The sequence below is a fragment of the Excalfactoria chinensis genome, chromosome 1 (genome assembly GCF_039878825.1).
Source record: "Excalfactoria chinensis isolate bCotChi1 chromosome 1, bCotChi1.hap2, whole genome shotgun sequence".
In the NCBI taxonomy this organism is placed as follows: Eukaryota; Metazoa; Chordata; class Aves; order Galliformes; family Phasianidae; genus Excalfactoria; species Excalfactoria chinensis.
The window spans coordinates 114832955-114845762 of record NC_092825.1 but is presented as its reverse complement, the minus strand read 5'-3'; the positions used below and the strand labels follow the sequence as shown (position 1 = coordinate 114845762).

General features: G+C 41.8%; 1 long non-coding RNA gene across 1 annotated transcript; it reads left to right on the top strand.

Moving 5' to 3' along the window:
* Positions 1–478: 478 nt before the first annotated feature.
* LOC140255711 (uncharacterized) lies at positions 479–6286 on the top strand. The gene is made up of 3 exons (XR_011904530.1): positions 479–551; positions 5237–5331; positions 6166–6286. It is a non-coding gene; the product is annotated as an uncharacterized lncRNA (long non-coding RNA).
* The last annotated feature ends 6522 nt before the right edge of the window (positions 6287–12808 follow it).

Here is a 12808-nt window from a genome sequence, read left to right as displayed (position 1 = left end):
GCAAAATGGCTGTGCTGTTTTGGAGGGCAAGTCAAACACAGGGGTTGAAGCCAAATACCATTCTGCATTATAGATACCAATCTCCAACAGTCTAATTCCTAATTACGGACCTGTGGTACAGGCATATGAAGGTTCTGTAAGTAACAGCCATCCCTGAGACCATAAGCCCTGGTGAAGCAGATGCCTAAGCTGCAAACCTTTTGGTGCCTAGTAGGGTGAACTAGGGGATCGAGTGGTACATGGCATTTATGGCCACCCAGAGCAAAGCTATTTTCCTTAGTGGAACATTGCCAGGGTGTTTTCTGAAGCTCTGAGGCCAATCTGACTTTTACACAATGTATGGGAACCAGGAGGTCACAGCCTGAACCAGTGATTGAGCAGCTGGTGAAGGAGTGCGGCCAGCCCTGAGAACACAGGTGGAAGCAATTCACCTGTGAAACTCCCCCCCTCCCTACCCTCACTTAAAGGGCTGGCAGCCATAAAGGAAGCATCTCTACTTGGAGATTGCCTCCTTAAGAAGTTTTTGGGGAGCCATGGTCCTGAAAAAGGGGGTAAGCTCTTCCTTTTTTGTTACTAAATTGTGACCAGTGCCTTTCTTAGGTGTCCTGAAAACTGATCAAAAGTGATTGTATCTGTCATCTATACTTATTGATCAATACTGTGCAACTTCCTAAATGTTTCTGCTGGAGAGGCAGCTCTTATCAGAGCTGGTATTCCTCGGTGTCAAGCTGATATACCAGTGGCTGAGGACATTTCAACAAGTTAGTCATACTTGTTGCATTGTATCAGAGTGTACAAAATAAGGATTCATTAGCTTCCAAGAGCACAGCTCTCTGATCAAAGTCAACAGTAGTTTGCAGTTGGGGCTTTATTGTACAATGTTTTTAAAGGTGTGAGATATCCAGGGAACTGGAGGGCATCATGTCTAGTAGTTTTAGTCTGAGGTGATGTTCATGCAGGTTAAGCTTGAAGCAAAAGTCCTCAGCTGAGCTTTGACAAACTCTGCTTCAGGCTTGAAGAATGTAGTTGTGTGGGCTTGTACGTTCCTCCAAGGCTGGTCAATAGCTCCAACAAAATATATTTCTCTGTCCCAAAACTTTAAGTCCTTAAAGGTAGACCAACAATCCTATTAAAGGCTTGGTTGTTTTGCTATTTAGGGTACAAATTTTTTTTTAGAGAACAAAACTTTCCTGCACATTTTGTGAAAATGAGGTGGTGGGAAGTAGCAATCAGAAACACAGGCTGCCACAAATCGCACCATGGAAATCACATCAAGTCTTGTAATAAATGGGCTTGGCTGTTCACAAATTCTTTCATATATTGGAGCATTTACCTCAAAATTCCCCTACTGTGCTCTTAAAAGCAAATATACAGAATTTTTGAGTGTTTGGAGTTGATTCAAATGGTGACATTGTGATCTAATGCTCTAAATAAATACATAAATCCACTACTATTTTATCTTACACTTGATAATATGATCTAATTTGATTGTTATTTTTTTTTTCCCTTTAACTGCATGAAGTGATTTAGCCTGGCTAAAAAGGAGTTGAAAATAGATCACTGTAGCCAACTGAAGCAAGCACCCCTTAATAAAACAAGCTCTTAATTCCCTAGGCAATTGCCAGAGCTGGGAAGGAAGCACAGTAAAACTTTGTGAGGGTTGTACCTGAGGACAAAAAACATGCTTTTTTTTGTTTCCCCCACATAGAGGTACTGAACTGGTGTTTGCTTTAAGTTTGGTCACAGAATTTGGGAGCAGTGCAGAAAGGCTGTTTTCAGATAGGAATTCCTTGATTTCCCTCTCTTAGCTCAGTGTTGGTCTTGGGAGCTACATGGCAGCTTGGAAATAATTGAGTTACACTGAACAAATCTTTCAGTGTGCTTTATGTGGAAATAAATGAGGAAAGGATACTTGTCCTTCTAAGATGTTTGTTTGTGCATTAAATATTTTCCACTGTCTCAGAAGAGCCTAGCAAGTACATAGACCTGTGCACGTGGTGTCAAAGCCCCATGAACAACTTAGTGGGTGTTCTTGGTAGCTGTATGGCGATCAGGCCAGCAACCATGTTTCTGCTTCAAGGTGAAATGACTCGGTCTCCATAGGAAACCTGGCTTTCAGGGTGTTTTCCTCTGAAAATTTCCTGCAAAAATGTTTATTCTCTTTTGCCTTCTTTCCAGTCAGCCCTGTAACCCTTGTGCACGTATGTGCTATTAGCGCTGTTATCCAGGCCCTTCAGGAGTCTCACAGAAGTGAACAGCTGGCAGCAAAGACTTCCTCGAGGGATTTCTCCTCTCCACTGGGCAATTGTTTTCCATTGAGTTCTGATCTGCAACTCCCAACCAAAAATTAACCAAAAAGAAGTTATGGCTTCATAGACAAGGAAAAATATGTGTGTGTGTGTATGTGTGTGTATATATATATATATATATATATATATATATATATAGTGGAGGGACAAAGCTCAAACATGAAACACACATCTTGCAGTAACTATTCATTTTCTTCAGAGGTAGGGAACTGCCCTTCTGAAAATTTTGGAAGAAAATTCAGACAGTATATGTGTATACAGAGATGATTCTTTCACTCTCTTCTAATCTACTTGATATCATCCGCAGTGCAGCTTCCCACACCGCACAAACACCTTTGCTTTGGTTGTTGGAAACCTGGCCCCTGTGTGGATGCTCTTTCTGAAAATCTCTCACTGGAGCCTATGTTCATGTTTCTCCAGTTATTCTGTCACCAAAGCTCCACTGGTGCTAGGCAGAAAGGCAGAGTCTTGAAGGGGACAGACTGTTTAGCAGGGTCTGTTGTGACAAGGGGAAATGGTTTCAAACTGAAAGAGGGGAGGTTTAGGTTAATAGAAGAAAGCAGTGTTTCACAATAAGGATGGTGAGGCACTGGCACAGGTTGCCCAGAGAGATGGTGGATGCCCTGTCTCTGGAGACACTTAAGGCCAGGCTGGATGGAGCTCTGAGCACCCTGATGTAGCCATAGATGTCCCCATTCATTGCAGATGAGTTGGACTAGATGGCTTTAAGGGTACTTTTCAGCTCAAATCATTCTATAATCTTCAGTGAAAACTTCTGAGTGTATCATCTGCTTGAAGCAGGACAAGTCAGAGATGGGCTAGGATTTTTTTTTTTCTGTATTAGTTATTCTCATGGTTTGTTTCTCTGATCAGAGAGAACAAGGCAGAAAACTGTGAGCTAAACTTGTGCTGCACTGAAAGGATTAGAAGTGGTGTCATAAGGCTTAAATACTGTATCTTACAAAATATCTCTCACACTGTTATTAGCTCAAGTGCACGCTTATACCCCAGTAACAGTGAAATAGCTTCTGCCCTGTTGGCAGTATAAGCTACATTCCACAGATTAAAGCTGAAGGCACCTGGGAAATCTTTTTATCTGCTTGTGCCTTCAGTACCCAACATACCCATTCCAAAGTCATGCAGCAGCACCTACTGCCTCTGAAGCAGCAGGATGCTGTGGCATTCATAGCCTCTCCCTCCTACTCCACTTGAAAGGGATTTTTAGATGGGTAAGACCAAAGCACTTACTGTGAATCAATTCTAGGGTTTCCTTGGCTGCAGTGCGGGTCTCTCCATTTCCCTCCCTTGTCATTTCAAACTCTCTGTGATCTGTGTGGTCTGACTCAAATCTCCAAACCACAGGAACAAATCTGGGGAGAGTACAAGTCCCTGGCTGTTCTGCATGTCTCCAGAATCTCCTCTTTGTGTGCTTTTTACAATTACAATTCTGTGCTGTGTTCAAATCTCCCTGGTTGCAGTTCTCATCAATGTATGTAACCACGTTTCCTACTTCCCACTTCTCTGTTCTCTCTTAAAGCAATCATCTTATTATTATTTTTAAATTAAATGGCTGCTGATTATCCCCCAAGTTAATCTGGAGAAGACTGCAAAGCAAAGATGCCTTTGAATTTGCCAAGATGAATGTTTCTGGGTGCCCAAGCAGAACAAGCTTTGAAAAGTCTGAAAGTCTTCCAGAGGACGGGTGCCTGGCACATTCTCAAAAAACTACAGGAATGCACCAAACTTTGAAGCATTCAGAATTGCTGGTGACTGCTTTAAACTTCAGCACATGGATGTGCCAAAGGCCCCTGGCTGCAACACATGCCACAGGATATATTATGCTCTAAGCACCATAAATCTTACAAACTAGGTTTGAAGGGACTGTGAGAGATAGTCTTGCCCTGCCTTTCTTGGAGTTTCTCATTCATGCCTCTGCTCAGCCCTGTAGGGTTTTTGTGCCTAGCAGGCAAGGGGTGGTAATGTGATTCAGAGCACCTCAATGGTGTCCTGTGGGTCTGATCACTTCCCTACCCTAGGATCACTGTATACCTAAGCTGTCAACAACAGATGTTAGCCTAAGCTGTCCTTCAAAAACAAACAAAAAATGATGACAATATAACAATCTCCCCAGTCAATCTATCTCATGCTTAATCATCCTTACTGTTAGATTTTGTTTTCATGTTTATCCTAAATCTCTTTTGTGACCACCTAGGCTCATTATTTCCCATCCTGTCATCAGTGGACATGAAGAACAGAAATATTCCTTCATATTTGCAGATAACTTTGACATATTTAAAGGTTGTTCTTGTCTCCCTTTTGATGTTTACTTCTCTACACTAAACAACATTATTCCCTTCAGTTTTTCTTCATAAATCACATTTTCTTGATCTCTAATTGGTTTTGTGGCTTTGTTGAACAGGATTTGGGTCATTTAAAATGAAACAAAATATTCCAGCTGAGGCCTTAACAGCCCTATGTAGACCAAGGTTATGTCAAACAGCTTACAATACTCCTTGTGCTCTACACCAGAATGATGCTGCAGAATGTTTTTGTATTTTTGAACCACAGTCACCTGCTTTCTGCATTCTTTTCTCCTTTCTGGCACTCTGTCCTGCTGTCATACATCAATCCCGTCTTTATATATAAGCTATTTGCCACCTGAGTAACAGCGAGACAAATAGGAAATGAAGGGCATTACATTTTGTCTTCTAACTACTGTAGTGGAGTGAGATTTCCTCCCCCCTTCCACCCCCCAGTACTGTCCCCAGTACCGTGACCCAGTTTAAGGATTTCAGAATCCCTTGTGAATGACTCCCTCTCCCAGCACAAAGCACAGGTCTGTGGTATATCCTTTCATGGCCATGTTCTGCTGATTATATGTTGTCTGCTTTCCGTGTACTCCCCCATGATGTTTTCTCTTGCCACAGGGGCTCGGCTCTTTGAAGCAAGGACCAGCCATATGTTCTCCCCCTGTGCAGCGCCTGATCCATCCGTTCTTGATCCGTGATTAAAGATCCTGAACGTAAGGACAATAAAACTAATGCTGTCCCTACAACTGGGAAGCTCCTGTTTGTAGCGGAATTGGGAAGGAGCTGGTTTTATGGGCATATAAAACTTTTCTTTTGTAGCTCTAAAAAGCATAATTGAAGGCAGCTTTTAAAATCAAACTGTTATTTTGTTAGGAAAATACTCTAGCTGGAGAGAATGGTGCATTCCTCTCTGTAAAAATGTCACATTTTCACCTGGGGCATATTCATGGAAATTAAAACTTTGCTTCTTGTTGTAAATCTTAGTAAATTCTCATGAATTTGCCCCAGGTGAAAATGTGACATTTTTAACAGACAAAAATGCTCCAGTTTTGCTGAGAGAAGCAAGAAGACCTTGCTGTGGCAACTTTCTGCTTGTGAAAAATATCTATCCCTTTTACTGGGGAAAAAATATAAAGGAAAACAAAACAACAACAACAGACCATAGAGTTCAGATCTCCCAGGGCTGCTTTCCCCACCTTCAGATCTCCTTTGTCACTAACCGCTGTGCTCAAAGGTGAAGAGTGAAACTTTGCCATGTGCTGAGTTTACAAATGCACTTCAAGAAAATGACCCCTTTTGTGGTGGGAATGGCTAACTTTCCCATTAAAGTGTCAGCTTTGCTGGCAGTAATATTGTTATGTATTCAGTGGTTATTGTGAGCCAGCTACTGCAACCTTAATTCTTTCAAAGTCTCCACTAAAATTGCTTCAAGAAGCAACTTATTCAAGAAAGAATCTATCAAATAAAGTCATTTTGTAATAAAAATAAAATAAAAGGATGGCGCTTTGTTAGCTTTTTTTTTTTTTTTTTTTTTTTTTTCTCTCCAGTTCAGCCTGTCCCAGACACAGCACAATCAGTTGAACTTATATTTCCAAAGTGGCAAAAGGAGTAGACTTTCAGGATTGGATTGCATGGGTTTGGCTGTTACTTAGAACAAAGTGTCCTTTGTCAGCCCATTTTTATTGACTTATCTCCCTGTGGAAAAGAAGGGGAAAAGAAGATGATTCCCCTGGGATGCTCTTGGACAGTTCTTTTCTGATGCACTGGTGTAATTAATTAAGACATTCTAATTCTGGTTGGACTGAGAGTTTTCATCAGGCTCAGCAAGTCTTTCCCTAAGAGTTAATGCTTGCAGTCTTGTCCCACAGCAGAAAATATGTGGTCAGTTTGTCAGAGAGAAAGAAAAGATGTGTTCATGCAGCCCCTGGAAGAAACCTGGCAGGTCTCTTCGTGAACCAGCAAGTCAAAAGGTATTGATCACTTCCATCTGCTGAGGAGCCTTTCCTGCCTGCTGGAGATGTCACCTCTCGTTCCTATTCATCTGTCTCTAAAAAAAACAAAAACCCTTGATTTCTCTCCAACCTGAAAGAAGTGGGAATGTCCCAGTTAAAGGACAGCTGCTTTGGTCCTTTGCTGCTTTTTCACCCTCCTTTTCCTCTACCACCTTAATCAAAAATGGGAACATCCCTCTTCAGTTGCATAGCCCTCAGGGGAGCCAGAGCTGTCCTGGGTACTGGCAATTTGGGAAGCCAATGCATGCGCATTGGTATCCCCCTCCTCTTCTCTATGAGCTGTTGCACAGGCAACATGACACTGCCTTGATCAATAAAAAGTCAAAATGGGCATTACTGATTGTTGATGTCTGTTTTCATCCAGGGGCACATCCAGGCAGGGGAGATTTTGCTTTGCACTTGGATTGTATTGAAGCTGCAATAGCCATCTTTTCTCCCCATTGCTTGAAGAGCTGCACCACCAGTCTGTTACAGATCCTGGCTTTCCTAGTGTAGATGGATGAGGTCATGGAGAAAAATGCATGATTATTTTACTTGAATAGTTTAAACTTTCCAGTACCAAACGCCCTAGGAGTCTTTGCAATTAATCTTACAACACAAGAATAGTGACCACCCAGCAGTAGTACAGATAAATCTGTTAGGCTGCATGCACACTCAGCCTGCCAACAGCAGTAAATAAATGCTTGTAAGCAAGTGAACTCCCACAGTAAGTGAAAGCTACAAAAAGGAACAAGAAACCCAACACTCCCCAAAACCCAACAAACCACCACAGACAAGACTTCTCCCCATTGCTTCTGGAGCACATAATCAACCTTTCTCTAAAAATACCCTGTTGAGCATCTTCCATGATTGTTGGTAAGATTATTATTATTCAAGTTGTTTTGGAGCAAAGCAGGATTTAGTGAAAGCTGTGTGTTGGCTGGCAGACACAGCAGGATCAGATCCCAAGATCCAAACCAGCCCCTGCATGTGGGGAAATATTGCCTTGAGCTTTTTGTGATGCTTGCCCAGTCCTATGGAGAAAAGCTCTAGGGCTTTCCTGTGTCCCCCAGTTGCTTTCTCTTTCCTTTCTGCACAGGAGAAAACCATTTAACTTTGGTCTTGGCCTCAGCAATGATCTGGATTGGAAATCTGAATGGGATCCAGTGTTATCACAGTGTTGCCTTTGGCAGTCCAGTATTCCCTATAAGGATTGATGCTTCTCCCTGCTGATTTGGCACCAGATCCCTTTCAAGTGTCATCATATTCATCTTCTTGGGGTAAATGGGCTCAGGTCCAGCAGTAAACATAGAAAGAGAAACATGAGGTATGCTGAACATTTTATATTATCGCGATTATTTAAAAATTATTTATTTATCTGGAAGGGCTTAGCTCATACTCAGCATCTGATTTTTCGTCAGCTCCTCCTTTTTCTTTTCTGTTTTCAAACCAGTTTTCCAGCTGAGTAGACAGAGGAACAAACCTAGACCAAGCGATTTGCCAAAGGTCACATGGAATCAGAGGATTTATAGGGAAATTTGCCCTGGCTTCAGTCAGCAATTCTTGTTGTCTCTGTTTGGGTTTGCTCTGACGCTAGGGGTTCCTGATTCAGCCTTGCCAGTTTATAAGCTTTTCTCATGAGTCTATTAATATTTGCTGCCTCTCGGAAAGCCAACTAATTGTTTAAGAATTTCAGACTTGTATGAATTAAGCTTCTAGCTGTGATGACAGCAGAACAAAAATAACTTAGAGCAAAAGAGGATTGGTGTATCTTCTCAAGGCTTAGAAACAGGAGTAAAGGTGCCATTCTTTTTAAAAACTCATAACGTTCTAGCCTGATTCCTGATCTTTGGAAACTATTCCTGTTTTTGTGTCTACTTGGAACTCTCTTCCTGTTACTGCATTATTAGTACCACTGAGTTTCCTTATATCTTCTATCCTGAGTGGAGTATGTTGCTTTTTTTCCCCTTGTCTTTGACTTCTAATGCAAAGATGTTGCTCTACTTTTCTTTTTCAACTTCTGTTCAAATTTGGAAGGTATTTCTCTTGAATTTGTTTGTTTGTTTGTTTGTTTCAGTTGGAAAAATTCTGTTTTGATGTTTATTTAGCTTTATTTCTACTCAAAGGGCTCCATGTGTCTTCTTTACTCACAGATTCCAGAAAACCCTTAACCTATACAAGATGTCTTGATCTCCAGACATACTTGCTAATCCCTTGCCATATATGAGATATACAGCTGCTCAAAACTTCTAAAAGCGAGAGTGAACTTGGTGTTCAGGATCATGTTTTTGGATAATCCAGCAAGCCAGGCAGCTTCAGGTATCAGTTTGATGGAGATCCCCATGCAAAGACATAAGTTTTTCACAAAGATAAGGGGATAGTGTTTAAATTGAATCTCCCAGCAACAACTATTTTTGGTTATAGTCAGGGCTGCAACAACTTAGATACAGATTTCAGCTCAGTGTCTATGCCAAATACACTAGCAGGCTTGAGACTGCCCGTTTGCCCTGTGAACATTGTATAATAACCTTCCATCCCCATTCCTACGCAGGCACAGACCTTAACATCCCTGCAGTGTTAACTGCTTAGTATAGCATGTAATTATATACAGAGAATTATCCCTACACTATGATTAGCCAAATGCATTCATATGCATGTGAATTACTCTTTGTGCTGACACAGTAAAAGGCTGGAGGCCGCATTTTTCTTGAGGGGATGGAGAGGAATGTGCTTGTGTGGTCCTCCAGGGGTACCTTGCTAATGGGAAACGTACTCCTTGCATCTTGTCTGCCTGAAGCAGGGAGAGCAGCTGGAGCTAGAGATGTGCTCAGGGTGTGTGCCCTCAGCACCACCAGCTCTGTTACTGTTTAGGAGACAGTGAATTATTTTCTTATGTCTAGCAATCTCCGTGTAAGGGTCTTCAGTCCCGGTAATAACAAGAAACACTGATACACACGAGAGGGTCTGAGACTAGAGTCTGTTCAGTAGGTGGCACGTCAGCTGCTGAAGAGAGAAATACCGAACTGGAACGTCCTAAAATTCACCTGATGGACCCATGAGGCTTTACATGCTACACTGAAGAAAGATGCTCTATCTTGGCTCCCACAGTTTCAGCTTGCAGCATCTTTTACTGCTTATCCAGGGTCTGATTTGGGGTCCTTCTCACAAGAGAGTTATGGAGCACGCAGCTTTTTCAGAGCAAGTTTGTTCTCTTTTACTTGGATTTTAAAACCTGAGGATAGTCATTAGGAGGGCAACATTCAATGCAAACCAAGAAAAGATAGTATAGCTCAGTGCCACTGCAAGTATGGGAAGTTGTGGTGACACTGCAGCATTGTCTTGTGGCAGAGCAGATGCCCCTGGGTATGCAGCAGTGCTCATTATGTTGAAGCTTTATAATTCCAGGTGGCTGTGTATGGGCAAGCCCAAGGAACCAAGTCTGACTTCATTGTGGTGGTGAAAGTCTGCAATAATTTTAAGTTGCTGCTATAAATTTCCCCCATAAGTGTTTTTTCCTTGGTCTCTTCCTTAATGTGGTAGTGAGGCCAGAGGTTCACAGTTAAATTTTATTAAATATTAAGTATAATTTTCTGCTGTATTTAACTCTTTGGAAAGAATGTGCAGGAGATGGCACGCCATGTGAAATGTAAATGCACATATTCCCGGGCAAGCAGCTTCTCTTAGCATATGGTGTTCCCTGAATAGTGTGCCTGGGGGTTATGCCTTTGATTTAAAAGCTTTTTTTGTTGTTGTTGCTGTTGGGTTTTTTTTGTTTCTGGTCCACCCTTGCTAATTAGCAGACTAATCACCAGCAGCCAGCTACTACAGGCAGGAGCTGAAAAGAGGAAGTTTTTAAGCTATAGACGTTATCAGCCTGATCTGTGTAGCTTTGTTGATCTGGAAAAATTTCAGATGTAAGCAGAGGTGCTGAGCACACAACTGCTGATCTGTATCTATCAATGCAGGCTATAACATTGCAGGCACAAGAGAGAACTGTGCAGCCAAAGCAAATGAATGCTCACGGAACGAAAGCATTCCTTGTGTGCTTGTGTCCCCTTATGGCACACTCATCCAACTCTGGCCAAGGACCCTTATCACAGTGTGGATCACAGGAGACTGGTGTTCTGGAGGGCCACCCCCACCACTGATGCTGGTGTGTGACCAGCAGTGCCCACAGCTGTTAGACGCTCTCCCTGGCTACTTCTCCCTCATCCTCTGGACACCTTCTAGCTCAGACTGAAGCTTCTTAACCCCTTCTCCAATGATAAAGTATCCACAACTTACTACATGCAGTGCTAAAATAACTGAGCAGCTATTGAATACTCTGGAGATATGGATAAATTAATTCAGCATGAAAAGCAGTATATTAAGACACATTATTCATATGAATGGCCTTATGTTCATTAAATTTCTTTTTTAAGTGGCATGGTTACCTCTCTAGGACTTTCCAGCATTTGTAGTGAGAAAAGAAACAGGTGATGAAGAAAAAAATGATTGCTATGCTTGTCATGGTTCTTTGCAAAGACTTCACAATTACTTTGAAAATACCAGAAAAACGAGTACTTGTTGCAATTTTTGATGAGCTGGTATTTCAAAAGAAGAAGATGCCATTGCTCTCAATTTTGTACATTAAATACTGAAGGGAAATCACAGAATCACAGAACTGCAGGGGTAGGAAGGGACCTCTAGAGATCATCTAGTCCAGCCCCCCTGGCAGAGGAGACTCCAAATGAGTGTCTACGTGACAGATCCACCATACAAAGAACTTCTCCTACAATGACAGTGAAAGAAGAAGAACTGTACCAGTCATGCTTTTACTATGAACTTGCATGGGCTTCACTCTTGCATACTAAAATACTTTGGTGAGCATCCTCTTTCCTGAGGGCTTCCTGTCATGGCCATAGTTCAGTCTTCTCCTCCCTCTGAGCCTTGATGAGACCAACATAGAAGAGCATCACAAAGACAGTTTCTATACCCCACACCCACCTATTTCCTAGATGTCAGAGGGGCTTTTGGAACAGTTCTGTTTTTGCACAGGTTTAATATGGGTTACATAGAACTGTGGTTTTCAACATTTTTTGATTTGTGATCCCTGGATAATGTGATATCCTGATATTAATCCCCTATCTGTCAAACAGATATTTATGTAGAAACAGGCTTGTTTTTCTCAATGTGCTTTCCTAAATCTTTGATAAGTCATGCAGCCCCAACAGAAGTGAAATCTACTGAAGGTACTTCCATTGCTATCATGTAGACAGTATGAGGTGGGCTTTTTGGTTGGGTTGGGTTCTATCTCCCTTTACATATGATCAGACACTCAGTGCTGCTACACACATGGTTGTTTGTTGTTGTTTTAGTGAAAGCTTTTATTCCAGAAAAGATTGTGGGGCTTGTTGTAGGAGTGTTGCTAGTAGCAGAAGTTTGCTCGCTTTGGTGGCTCATCAGAGACAGCTTTTGAGTTAAAGTAGCTCCCAGGGAACCATTGGAGAAGTGAGCCAAGATACTGCAGGGAGGGCATTGCCCACATGTCCCCTGAGCACCCGTCCTAAAGGAATGGTGCTTCTGTGCACAGACAGAAACTCTTCATGACTTCTGAGATCACCAGCAATACTTCAGAGGGTTGCACAGCATAGGACTGATGCTGGCACAAGAGTTGAAGCCAAGTGCCAGAGAAAAGGACAGTGACACATGAACAGGGATCATTTATGAATCATATCAGAAAATCAGAAAATCTGCCTGACTACTGTTATAAGGCCTTTTTGTTCAGTTTGGTGCTGGTCTTCACCACAGTGCTGAGCTTTCACACTTCCAAGAGATTGCTATCCAGGAGCTTCAGTCTGCTGGAAAAGAAGAGCTCACTAATGCCCAGGACAGCAGTTGAAAGTTGATTGTCTGCCATCTGAATGTAAAACAGCCACTAAATTTCAGATCTTAAGTTTTCTATTAGCTTCTGGCCATTTTACTCTTCTCATTAAAACAAACAGGTTGTGTCAGTGACCTAAGTAAGTTAAACCCACATTGAGATATAACCTGAGTTTATTTACACATTAAGAAAGAAATGATGGCATTAATTCATAAAATTTCAATTGCATCTTTTATATCAGGAAGGAGAATAGCCCCAACATCCACAACATTTTATAAATAAGTCTCCTTGCCAGCATCATTTCCACCCTATTACCTCAGACAAACTGGTCAAATT